The sequence below is a fragment of the Emydura macquarii genome, unplaced genomic scaffold, assembly GCF_026122565.2.
Source record: "Emydura macquarii macquarii isolate MOO-44397 ecotype Brisbane River unplaced genomic scaffold, CSIRO-AGI_Emac_v2 contig_2676, whole genome shotgun sequence".
Taxonomy (NCBI): domain Eukaryota; kingdom Metazoa; phylum Chordata; order Testudines; family Chelidae; genus Emydura; species Emydura macquarii.
The window spans coordinates 41,321,488-41,334,040 of NW_027132813.1; positions in this window are offsets into that span (position 1 = coordinate 41,321,488).

A 12,553-nucleotide genomic window follows, 5' to 3' on the forward strand; every position below is an offset into this window, starting at 1 on the left:
TTTGACCTCCATTCCTCTCAAAGTGCCATGTGCAAACTCAAACCCCTTGAGAAAAGGCTGTTTAACTTTCCCTTTGCCTAGCCAGTCTGCACTGTGGTTGCTGTGAGTGTGACTTAGGTCATGTCGACACATAGTGATGCAGCTGCACTGTTGCAGTGCATCTAGTGAAGATGTTCTATGCCGACGGGAGAGAGCTCTCTCGTCTGCATAGAAAAACCACCTCCTTAAATGGCACAAGCTAATAGTTAATGGATATAAGTAGACACAGACAAGGCAAAGATAATAGAGGGTAATTCAATAATTGCTAATCTTTCTAATCTTCGGGGAAGCTAAGGTTCAGATATGTGACATTATTCCCCAACATTACAACACCAAGGTCAGCTAGAACAGGACCTCTGTCACCCTATCATCCCCCAAAAGAATTCCACATTGGCTGCAGAAAAAAATTGAAATGAGAACTGATTTTTTGCACTGTGCACATGACTGCTTATGTCTGTGTAATTTATGTCACTTGGAGGGTGGTTTATTCACACCCCTGAGTGACATATATTATGTCCACATAAATTGTGGTATAGACATAGCCTTACTGGCCAGATTTTATACATTTTCAAGGGTGACATTCAATATGTTGTGTTTTGCAGTTTATAAATCCCTTAAAAATGCTGCACTTGGACAGAATTAGTCAAAGGATTAACTGGCTGAACTTCTAATTCACTGAAATCTTTTGCATGGGCTATTTTAAACCCTATTTACCAGATTATTTGGCCAGTCTGGAGGGATAGTGCATTTCTGTTTCTAAAGGAGCTGACCGTGTCAGCTCAGACTCTTATGAGCAGTCGCTGTTCACGTGAGCAGTCCCATCGAGTGCTCGTGTCAGAAGTAAGGATGTGTCTCATGAACACAGCATGGCAGGAGCTAATGTATTCCAATTACACAAGCTAGGAATATAAAACAAAATTATTATAACAGTTCTTCAACTCACTGGCTGAATTCATGGAGTATCTACCTTTGGTTTCTCATTTAGGAACACTGACCCGCTGTGTATGCTGAAATTATATTGTGATTGTGGGTTTAATTCTGAGTACCAAAAATATCTTCAGTAATATTAGAGCAGTAAAATTAACTTGCAAATACACAGAGTTCCTTCACTGACAAAAACAGAATAATGTGAGTGCATTGTTCCTTTACTAATCCATAGTTCTGTGCATTTTAATTCCCTCTGCTAATTTTTAAAACAGTTAATGAGGGGAAAATTTTTGCTTTGATTTTTGCTTTAAGGATCAGATTTATTTGGCGTCTCAGAGATGTCCTCTAAGATTTTCAGAGCAGGAATTTAGCATTTGAGATCCAGATGTTTGCAGCAGAAAATGCTAGAGGGTCATCAAAAGTGTTCAGCCTAGATACATTTTTCCATAAAGTGATTGGCTTTGATTGTTCAGAAAAGAGTTCTCATTTGTCAGAGTTTATGTTGTGTCTCTAGCCATCACTCCTTGCACTCTGGAGTTGGGGTAGTACTGCATGGCACCCCTCAACCTGCCCCATGGACAGCATTTAATTTAATAGACACAAAAAGAAATGTTCTTATACAGCTGAATATTGGGGGTCAGATCTTCAGTTGGTGTAAATCAGCTTCATTGACTTCAGAGGAACTATTTTGATTTACCGCAATGGAGGGCTTAGCCCTGGATATACACACAAACCTAAACTTAATGGGGTTGTTTTGTATCCATTCTTTTTTTTTTTTTTTTAAATCCAGTCATAGCGTTATCCCCTCTCCTGTGGCTTTGTTGTAATTTCCAGAAGTACAAACTGTAGAAGGTCCATCCCTGATTAGTCCACAAATTTCACTTCATGTTCACTTGAACATTTGCTGTCTTTTTTCCAGATATAACACTTGCAGGAGGTGAAAGTTTCAGCTTGTTAATGGTTATTAGTAGATACAGACAAGGCAAAGATAATACAGGGTCATTGAATACTTGCTCATTTCTAATCATTGGGGAAGCTAAGGTTCAGATATGTGACATTATTCCCCAACATTACAACACTAAGGTCAGCTAGAACAGGACCTCTGTCACCCTATCATCACCCAAAAGAATTCCACATTGGCTGCAGAAAAAAATTGAAACGAAAACTAATTTTTTTCAGTATTTTTCAATTTTTTTATGGGTTTGCCCAATCTTTTTGTTGACATCTCACTCTGTATTCCCACTGACCACAATATTTTTGTATAGATCAAAGCAAGAAAGTAGCATAGGGTGAAAACCATAAATACTGGACCAATTAGTTTGTAGATTTTACTAAGCATGTGATTACATCTTATTCAACACAATAACACCCCAAATTAATTTTTATGAGAATTTGGAAGATGGGGGCATTTGTGAAACGTAATGTCCTTTAGCAGATCAACTTGCTCCAAGAAAAATGACAGGCTTAGTTTGATTTACAAAAAGCAGTTATGCTGCTAAGTAAAGAAATATACTTGACTGTGAGGATTTTACTCAGTGATGTACATACAGTACTGTGCCAGCTTCCATGTGATATTGACAGAACGATTGTTAGGATTCTTCAGAGTATTTATCAAATGACTTCCAAAATGTACAGTAGTCTCCATTTAGCTACCAACAGTTACCACAGAGAGATCTCCCTGTACATGTACAATAACCATGGTGCTTCTGATATGAATGTTTGACAACTGTTTTTTTTTTTTAATGGAAACCATTGTAGGTGTTCGGTCCCTATCAGCTAGAATGTCTATTTTGCATTATGTTCAAACTCCTCTGAATTTGTTTGGCGTGGTCAACTTGTTTTTTATAAATTTGGGAAATTCATTCAAAGTCACTTTAGTGATAACATCACAGCATTGGGTGGCTTAGATTTCTTGATGTTGAGATTATCCTCACAAACATACCATCTATTACAGATGGCATTTCATTAACAGATATTAAAAACATAGTGACTGTCTATTAGTTCAGTGGAATTTGCAAATATTCTGAGGCAATCTGAGCGTTCCCACTGTCACATGGGAGTTTGGATACCCACTTAACTCTAGTTTTATATTCATTTTTTATTAATGCTGGAGATAACTTGATATAAATAAGTAGCACATGCTTTGAAATGAAATGTTATTGCCTATCATGCTCGAAAATTCTTCATAATTAAAAACTGTTTATGGCTCCTCTGCTCTTGAGTTTTGCTCTTTAATTATAGATGAAAATTAGGTTGTGAGAGGACGAAGTAATTTAAGAACATCTCAGATTCCTGAGAGAGGAGGTGAGAATTAGTTTGATGTTTAAGCTCTTAGGGTGGCTGAATTTGCCAAGATCTCATTTGCTGAAGTTCAGTGAATTGTAAATTTGTTTAAAAACTTACAGAAAGCACAATTAAGAATACAATTCAAATAAAAAAGTAGGTGATTTTATCACTTAGTTTTTTATGTTTGAATTGTGGCACATATTCTAAAACATTAAAAATTGAAAGACATAAGTTGCACAGGGACAGAGTAACATATGGCTGGGGTTCAGATTGGCATAGCACTGTACATGACTTGTAAGGAAAATAAAAATACTACCAAGGCAGAAATACCTCTTCATTTGATAGACAGCAGTGTGAGAGTTATTGTGAACCCTCGGCGACTGGTGGATTTTGCCCCATAAGGGTTTGTGTAACCATTTTAATCTCTTTTGAGCTATGTAGGTTTGCAGCTCTGGATTTTAGGGTTGAACAAACCTAACATCTCAAACTGAAATTCATTTGAAACTGCTGAGTTTCATGCCACAACCATTGGAAGCTACAAATTTTAAGTAATTTCATTTAGAGATCTGTCACTTTATTAATCTATAGTTACGTGCATCTGGTCCTTGGTCCTCAGGGCTGCTCTCAGTTGGGCAAGCTACAATAGCCCTTAAGGGGTCTTTCTTACACCTGGGGACCCTCAGAGCGCAGCTGCAGTCCCATCATACTATCTTCCTACTGGCAAAAGCTTCTAAATAGCCAGAGATATGTTCAGGTAAGTGAGTAAGCTTTAAGCTTGCTTTGCATTACCAAAGTTCTGCAAAGCAGACTTAACAGTGCTGAGGATCTTGGCCCATGGTCTATTGAGAGGACGTGGGGAGAGATGAGAATGGAGTAGCCGGGAGTTACTGGAGTATTGTGTTACGGAGTTGGAGGGTGCTCCCAAAATTCAGATAGTTTGTTTATCTGAACCAGACCTCTGTGCCTTTTGATGTTCACCCATGGCTGATTAACATCAGGATTTCCGTCTGCCTTTCACCTGGAATAGAATGTTGGGTTTCTATTTCACAGACGCAAAGGCCAGAAGGGACCAATTTCATCTTCTCATCCCACCCTCTGTGTAGCACAGGCCATAGAATTTCACCGAGTAATTCTTGTATCTAACCCAATAATTTGTCATTGAGCTAAAGCGAATCTTTTAGAATGAGTTCCAGAGGGGTAGCCTTGTTAGTTTGTTTTTAGCAAAACAGTGAGTCCTGTGGCACCTTAAAGAATAACAAATGTATTTGGGTGCATCCGACGAAGTGGGTTTCTGCCCATGAAAGCTTATGCCCAAATACATTTTTTAGTCTTTAGGGTGCCGTAGGACTCTCACTCTTTTAGAAAGACATGGTCTTGACTTAACGATTCCAAGTGATGGAGAATTTACCACATCCCTTGGTAAGATTGTTCAGTGGCTAATTAACCTTACTGTTAAAAATTTGAGTCTTATTTCAAGTTTGAATTTTTCTGACTAGCCACTGTCTCTTCATATGCCTTTGTCTGTTAGACTAAAGAACCCTCTTTGATAAGATGTCTTTTCTGTGTGGGTACTTAGACACTGAACTTCCTAAAATTCTCTTTGACAAGCTAAATAGACTGAGCTCCTTACCAACATCCATATCATTTTGCCTGAAATATGGAGATTGTAAACTCAGAATCTCAGTCACTATTTTGGGGTTAATTCATAGCCTTTTCAAATACAAATACCTTTTCCAGGAAAAAAAATGCTATAATTTATGTTTAAAAATTTGTTTTTTGTTAGCTTTTGAGCTTTTCATCAGATCTCTGTTGTTGGTATGAGATGCTTTTTTGGTTAATTATATTTTCACTGTAGGTTCTCCTTAGTCATGATTGCAGTTTTTCCGCTTTCTAAATATAGCACTTGAATTATGTAGATTTGAAGTGTCTAGTGTTTGAACAGTTATTTGGAAAGTGTGTCGTAACAGTGAGTTTGTCCAAGTCCATTCATTGTACTCCTAGAGTGCTGTGGCAATGGAAGTCTAAAATCAGCAGTGGCACAAAACTTCCCAAGGGAGCAAGGGTGATTGGGATGGGGGCAGGCTACAGTCTGACCTCCCTCTCTCTGCATTGGCCACCAGAATGGGGTCAGCACAATGTACAGCTGTTGGTACACAGCTGTCTTTATTCACTCCCTTCTTCATCACATTGACAGTTGTTTAGAGCCATCACACAGTTAGTAATCAAAGACCTGGGCAGCACATAGCTGAAAGGCCCTTGTCAGTTTTCCCCCTGATACCCGTGGAATCCCTGTTCTTGAATCCAGCAGTATGTGATGTAAGACAAAGGAGGGACGAACCAGGGTAAAACCACTCTGAAACCAGGGTAAAACCACATCCAGAATCCACATATATCACTAGAAGGTATTCAGATACGACAGCCATCCATACAAGGACAGAATGCTCCCCTTGAACCTTTCTTGAAAGCCTCTTGAGTCCATGACTCTTGACCTTTACATAAGGGTCAAACTCTGCACCTTTCTGAGTGTGTAACTCATGAGAAAATAGGTAGCTCATGGAGGTTTTCCCAGGTTTCTAGCTTTCTCCATGGATTTTTTTGCATGGAGGGTATGACATGGGCCTCTGTTTTTTAAAATATACAGAGATTTACCCTTTTGAAAAATATGATTGTCCCTAGAGGTGCTCACTTCTTTGAATTATATGTATCCCACCCAACCTGTTCAAGTTCTCTTGTAGCAACCATCACCATATGTACATTTTGGGAAAATATATGAATCATTGGATCTGCTTGGCTTGTTTTTGTATTTTAATTGTAAACTCAGCTTCTGTTTGTTCCAATTCATTGTGGATTGCAAATTGTTTGACTATATAGTGAATCAGTGCCTCTCCTTTTACTAATTTGACTTTGCTTATTGCTTTTGACATATGCTTGCAACTCTGCACAGATAATTTTTCTTTTAAGCCTCTTAGTCATACTGAATTTGGTGGAGAGTTAAGTAAATTGAGTGATCCTATTGAGCTTGAAGCTTGTTGGCTAGAAATAACAAATTTTCTTCCATTCCTTTGTTTCCATTTTTTATATATTAGTTTTGACACATTCCAGGCATTAGTCTTATACAGCCTGAACAGGAGGGTTCTGTGACAGACATCTGTGGACTAATCTAATCAGAATTACTATATAAGATCTCTATTTTATTTGGGCAAAGTTATTTGAAATTTTCAAATACTTTTTTTTTCATAATCGTGATTCTTTTGCATATTCTTTACAACCTTCTGATGGAAGACCCCAACTTTTTCTGCCATCCTCTATATATCTGCCTAAGAATTTTCATGGTCCCTGTCCTGCTACAGAGCATCAGTCTGTTTTAGACAGGAGGCGTTCATTAAAGAACACTACTAGGACAACAGACGTCCACACCGATCAAGTTCCAGCTTTGTAATAAAAGGCCACACTGTCTGGAATTCTTTACAGCACAGACACATAGAATCATAGAATCATAAAGTTGGAAGGGACCTCAGGAGGTCATCTAGTCCAACCCCCTGCTCAAAGCAGGACTAACCTCAGCTAAATAATCCCAGAGAGGGTTTTGTCAAGCCGCAGCTTAAAAACCTCTAAAGATGGAGATTCCACCACCTCCCTAGGTAACCCATTCCAGTGCTTCACCACCCTCCTAGTGAAAAACTTTTTCCTAATGTCCAACCTAGACCTCCCCCACTGCAACTTGAGACCGTTGCTCCTTGTTCTGTCATCTGCCACTACTGAGAACAGCCTAGCTCCATCCTCCCCGGAAGCCACTTTCAGGTAGTTAAAGGCTGCTATCAAACCCCCCTCATTCTTCTCTTCTGCAGACTAAACAAGCCTAGTTCCTTCAGCCTCTCCTCATAAGTCTTGTGCTCCAGCCCCCTAATCATTTTTGTTGCCTTCCGCTGGACTCTCTCCAACTTGTCCACATCCTTTTTGTAGTGGGGGGCCCAAAACTGGACACAATACTCCAAATGCGGCCTCACCAATGCGGAATAGAGGGGAATAATCACTTCCCACGATCTGCTGGCAATGCTCCTACTAATGCAGCCCAATATTCTCTTAGCCTTCTTGGCAACCAGGGCACACTGCTGACTCATATCCAGTTTATTATCCACTGTTACTCCCAGGTCCTTTTCTGCAGAACTGCTGCCTAGCCCGCCGATCCCCAGTTTGTAGCTGTGCATGGGATTCTTCCGTCCTAAGTGCAGGACTCTGCACTTGTCCTTGTTGAACCTCATCACATTTCTTTTGACCCAGTCCTCCAGTTTGTTTAGGTCCTTCTGTACCCTATCCCTACCTTCCAGGTTATCTACCACTCCCCCTAGCTTAGTGTCATCTGCAAACTTGCTGAGGGTGCAATCTACCCCATCCTCCAGATCATTAATGAAGATGTTGAACAAAACTGGCCCCTGGGGCACTCCACTTGTGACCGGCCGCCAGCTAGACATGGAGCCATTGATCACTACTCATTGAGCCCTATGCTCTAGCCAGTTCTCGATCCATTTTATAGTCCATTCATCCAACCCATACTTCTTTAACTTGCTGATAAGAATACTGTGAGAGACCGTATCAAAAGCTTTGCTAAAGTCAAAGTATATCACGTCCACCGCTTTCCCCACTCCACAGAGCCAGTCACCTCTTCATAGAAAACAATCAGGTTGGTCAGGCATGACTTTCCCTTGGTGAATCCATGTTGACTGTTCCTGATCACCTTCCTCTCTTCCAAGTGCCGTAAAATGGATTCCTTGAGGACCTGCTCCATGATTTTTCCAGGGATTGAGGTGAGGCTGACTGGTCTGTAGTTCCCTGGATCCTCTCTCCTCCCTTTCTTGAAGATGGGCACTATATTTGCTTTTTTCCAGTCCTCAGGGACCTCCCCCAATTGCCACGAGCTTTCAAAGATAATAGCCAGTGGCTTTGAAATCACATCCAGTAGTGCAGTGTTTCTTAACCTGGGGGTTTAGAGGGGTCGCAAGTGCAGAGCTGGTATTGGGGGTGGCAAGAAAGGCAATTGCCTGGAGCCACAGGGGCGCCATGAAACTAAGTTACATGCCTCAGCCCTGTGGGGGTGGGACTCAGGCTTCAGGGGTACAGTAGTTTGGAAAGGTTAAGAACCACTGCAGTAGTGGAATAAGATACTACAAGTAAACACATTACAGGTCTCAATACTATAGTGTCTGACTGCCTATTTAACAAGAATATAGACAGGCACTGTGTTTGGAGATGTTTTTGATGATTAATTAGCAAAAGCATAAGCTTCCATGCATGTATTTTTTTATTAATTGTTTTATTAGGTACCCCTCTTTAATCCGTTGTTTTAGGTTGTGATTAGAGGTGGCTCTGCCATGATCTAAAAGCTTTATGCTCTGCATGTTCAAATCCCACTGACAGCAATTAAAAAAAATTCAAGTTCTATTTCTGACCACAGTAGAAGAAAATGAGTATCATACCCCACAAGTGTGCTGACTTCTTATAAGAGAACAGGAGCAATGCTTTCAAGAACTTCAGAGAGAGCCTCTGGAAGACATGAAAGAGAAACTCAGGTTTCAGTAGTTTTAAATTCTAGAAGTTCTTGATTCTGTGGTAATAATTAGAGCTGGTTCACATTTTTGTGATGAAAAATGGCTTTTCAACAACATGAAAAATTTTGCATTTCACAGAAAAATGTAATTTTAGTTGGAATCTATCTTTTCTCCCTCCTCCCCCACTCCACACACACACAAACCCCCAATGACAAGCCAGGCACTGAAAACTGAAAATTTTACAGTAAAATTTTGGCTTTCAGTAAACCAAAATTTGTACTAAACCCATTTTTAACCAAAAACAATGTATGAAAACAAAAATTGTTTCATTTTTCCAGTTTTTTTTAAAGAAAAAATTCATAAGATAGTTTTTTAAACTAAACATTTTTCTGTGAAATGCAGTCCCTTTGGAAAACTGATAACCATTCCTGATTTAAAACAGAATCTGAGAGCTTAGCTAGGATTTCAGAAATGAAGGGTCGCCAGTCTTCCTTATTCTATCTTTTATATAGAGGACCTAGGAGTAAGAGTGAGAATGAGAGGGCATTATAGCTCTCCAACCTCCAGTAACACCTTCCTGTGATGTCTTAGCTGGAGCTAGGAACAGAACAGTACATTAAACTTAATACCTGGCCAATGTGCAGAGTGCAAATAGTTTTCTTCCAATTTGTGTGCCCCTGTGCTGGTGCCAGATATAGGGCATGTCTACACAGCAGTTTAAGCCTGGGCTCAAGCCAAACTCCCCTTGCATCCACACTGCAAATGTACTAACCTAGGACTCAGTCCCAGGGTCTCAAGACCCTGCAGGGCTGTATGGTCTGAGCCCGTGTTAAGCTAGGACTTAGCAATTGAACCCTACTGCTTTCCTGTGTGCATACGGCCCAGGCTTGACTCGGGTCCCAGTAGTCCTCCGGATGTATCCCAGAGTTCCCAGCAGCAGAGGAGCAGCGCTGCAGGCAGCCAGCGCAGCAGCCGGAAACACCCTTACAGCCTGGCTGAGCGCGCTCCCCCTTTCTGGTGCTCCTGTGATGATGGTGGTGGCTCCGGCTCCTTCTTGCTGCTGTGCAGAGCTTGCTCGGAGCAGCGAGCAAAGCTGACAGGTGGCTCCCAGCTGCCAGGAAGTTGGGGGCCACCCCTCCCCAATCTGTGCTGAGCCAGGAGCCCTGCTGCTCACACTCCTTGCAGGGTAGAAGCTTGGTCCCGCTCCGCTCTCTGTCCCTTGCTGCTACCTCCCCCCCCACCACTTCCTGGGACTGCATGTGCAGGGGCCAATTTTCCACAGTTTGACAGCCCTGGCGACGGGTGTCCTAGGAACACATGCACCCGGGCGTTTTCCTGCCAGTGTGACTCAGCCTAGAAGTGGACAGCCCAGTTCTCAGATTAGATGGTAGTTCAGTAAAAAGCCTTCTCAACCTGCCATCATTCTATTGCCACTGCCACCAAAGGAGCTAATTATGTAGTTTATGTGCTCCTTACGGGCACCTGAGTCCCATCAATAGCACCACCGCAGTTAGGAAACAGAGGGAGCAGTAGAGTTTTCCCACAATGCAACATGTTCCTAGGGATAGAGTGTTGACATGGGAGAGGAGAGGAGGAGCTAGGCACTCTGGGATATGTTCACTTTCACTTGGGTCTGTGCACTGCATTGTGGGTGCCAGAGCCCTAGGTTTGAGCATGGGTCAGAAAATTCTTAATTTAGGGTTAAAATGCAGTGTAGATGCTCAAGCCCAGGACTCCCTGACCCGGGTCAGCTGACTCAAGTCCTGCTAACGTTAGGCTTACATTGCTGTGTAGACACAGCAATAGCTGTAGTTAGTCCCTGCACGCTTAGGGACTGCTCCCTGCTAATGCCTCCTGGGGTGGGACATAAGACAAGCGGAGCCGGATGGCCAAGGAGGGAAGTGAATTGTGCATCCCATAAGAGATGATGCAGCCAGTCTACTACTAAGCACAGTTTGACCCTAACCCTTTCCATTTATCCAAGAGGAACCTGAAAATACCAAGGCCCTCTTTGTTACCTCTCTATTCTGTAGATCAGTCTTCAGGGTTTTCCCCACTTTCTTTACTCAGAGCTCGTAGGGGAATGACAAAGCTCCCACTATATCTGTGCTCTTTAGAAGCTTGGACCATAGGAACTTTTGGATTCTGATGCTGCTATTACTGCAGCCCTCCCTCCTGCTTCTTCAGTGATTCTTCCATGAGAATTTCACTCTTGGTTTCACCCAGCTGGGGCCCAGTTCTTATCCCCCTCAGGATACAAATAGCTTGCACTCATCTCAGTGATAGTGACTCGTATCCTGCAGGGGAGGAACAGGCCCTGGGAACAGCAAAAGTTATTTATGAATTTTGGCAGACAAAAATGCTCAGATTTGCTGCAAAAATGACAAGAAAAAGAGAGTGATTATGGCTCCACTGTCTACATTTTATGATTCATCTGAGTCCAAGTGCTTATTTCCATTGTATTCATTAGTCATCAGTCCCATAATTTTAAATTAGAGATAATCTTTGAGACCAAAGGTACCAGATTATTCATGCCTTTGGTGTGGGATTCCTTGGAAATATATGGTGTTATTAACAAATAGGGGTTGAAGTAGAAAGCATAAATTAGTCTGTAGCAAAAACCTATGATGGCAGTTAAAGAAATGTAATGCTGTAAGATATTTGAGGCACGGGTACTCTTTACTCACTTCATCAACCCTAACTTCCTGAATAATTTGTAACTTTATCTGTATCTAGAATGACTAAGGCCCTGATCCTGCATTAAGCTTCACCCAGACAGAAGTCAGTGTCAGCACTCAACCCTATTAAAGTCAATGGTGTTCCATGCAGATCCAGACTTCTGCTCATGTGTAGCACTATTGCAGGATCGGGGCCAAAAGCATTTAAATGAGTTTACAGAAACTGCCCATGCAGCAGGGGAAATGGCTATAAGAGTCAGAAAGCCGGCCCGCAGCGCATTTGAAAAGCACCCTAAAACCTAACTGACTTCTCTGAATGTATATCTGATTGATTGATGCTAGTGATAGGTTCAAGAAACGTTAGTAGTAGAAATCTGTCATTTCAGAATGCAGCAAACTCTGAGAGAACCAGATTATAACCACATTGGGCAGATTCTCAACTGGTAAATTGTTATGGATTCCATATACTTTAGGAAGTAGCTTCTCCTGCTAATATCCCCTGTAGTTGGCTTCAGCCATGGCATTTTTAGATTGCTTAGATTTCCGACTACTACAAAAAGACATGCTTTGAGTTAATTTTGAAACAGCCATTTATTAGTGACTGTATCACCTTAAAATAAGAGGGTGCTTTCTGTAATCTTGACAAATTGGAGCCACTGAGTTCAGTTTACTTCCAGCACACATTCCCTTTGGCTTCAGGAGTCCATACTGGCAAAGGGAAATTAACTTCAGAACTGCAGGAATGTATGTTTTTGTGCCAACCTTCCTGTAATATTGTTTATCTTGGTTACATTATCTTTCTGAGCAGCAGATGCTTTTCAAGCAAAAGGCATGTAAGTGCACTCTACACATCTATGGTAACATAAATAACTAGGGGAACATAAATTGAATTCTGTTCCTGTGTTAAAACCCCCAATTTTTCAATGGGAACATGACTGGGCACTGTGTATAAGAAAGCTAATTTTCTGTGATGGGTTCTGGTGACATCTAAAATTATGCAAGCAAAGCAGAAGTGGTTAATAATATCACCAGAACACAGAGATGAATGAAAACAACTCTATAGGCACATTCATATGG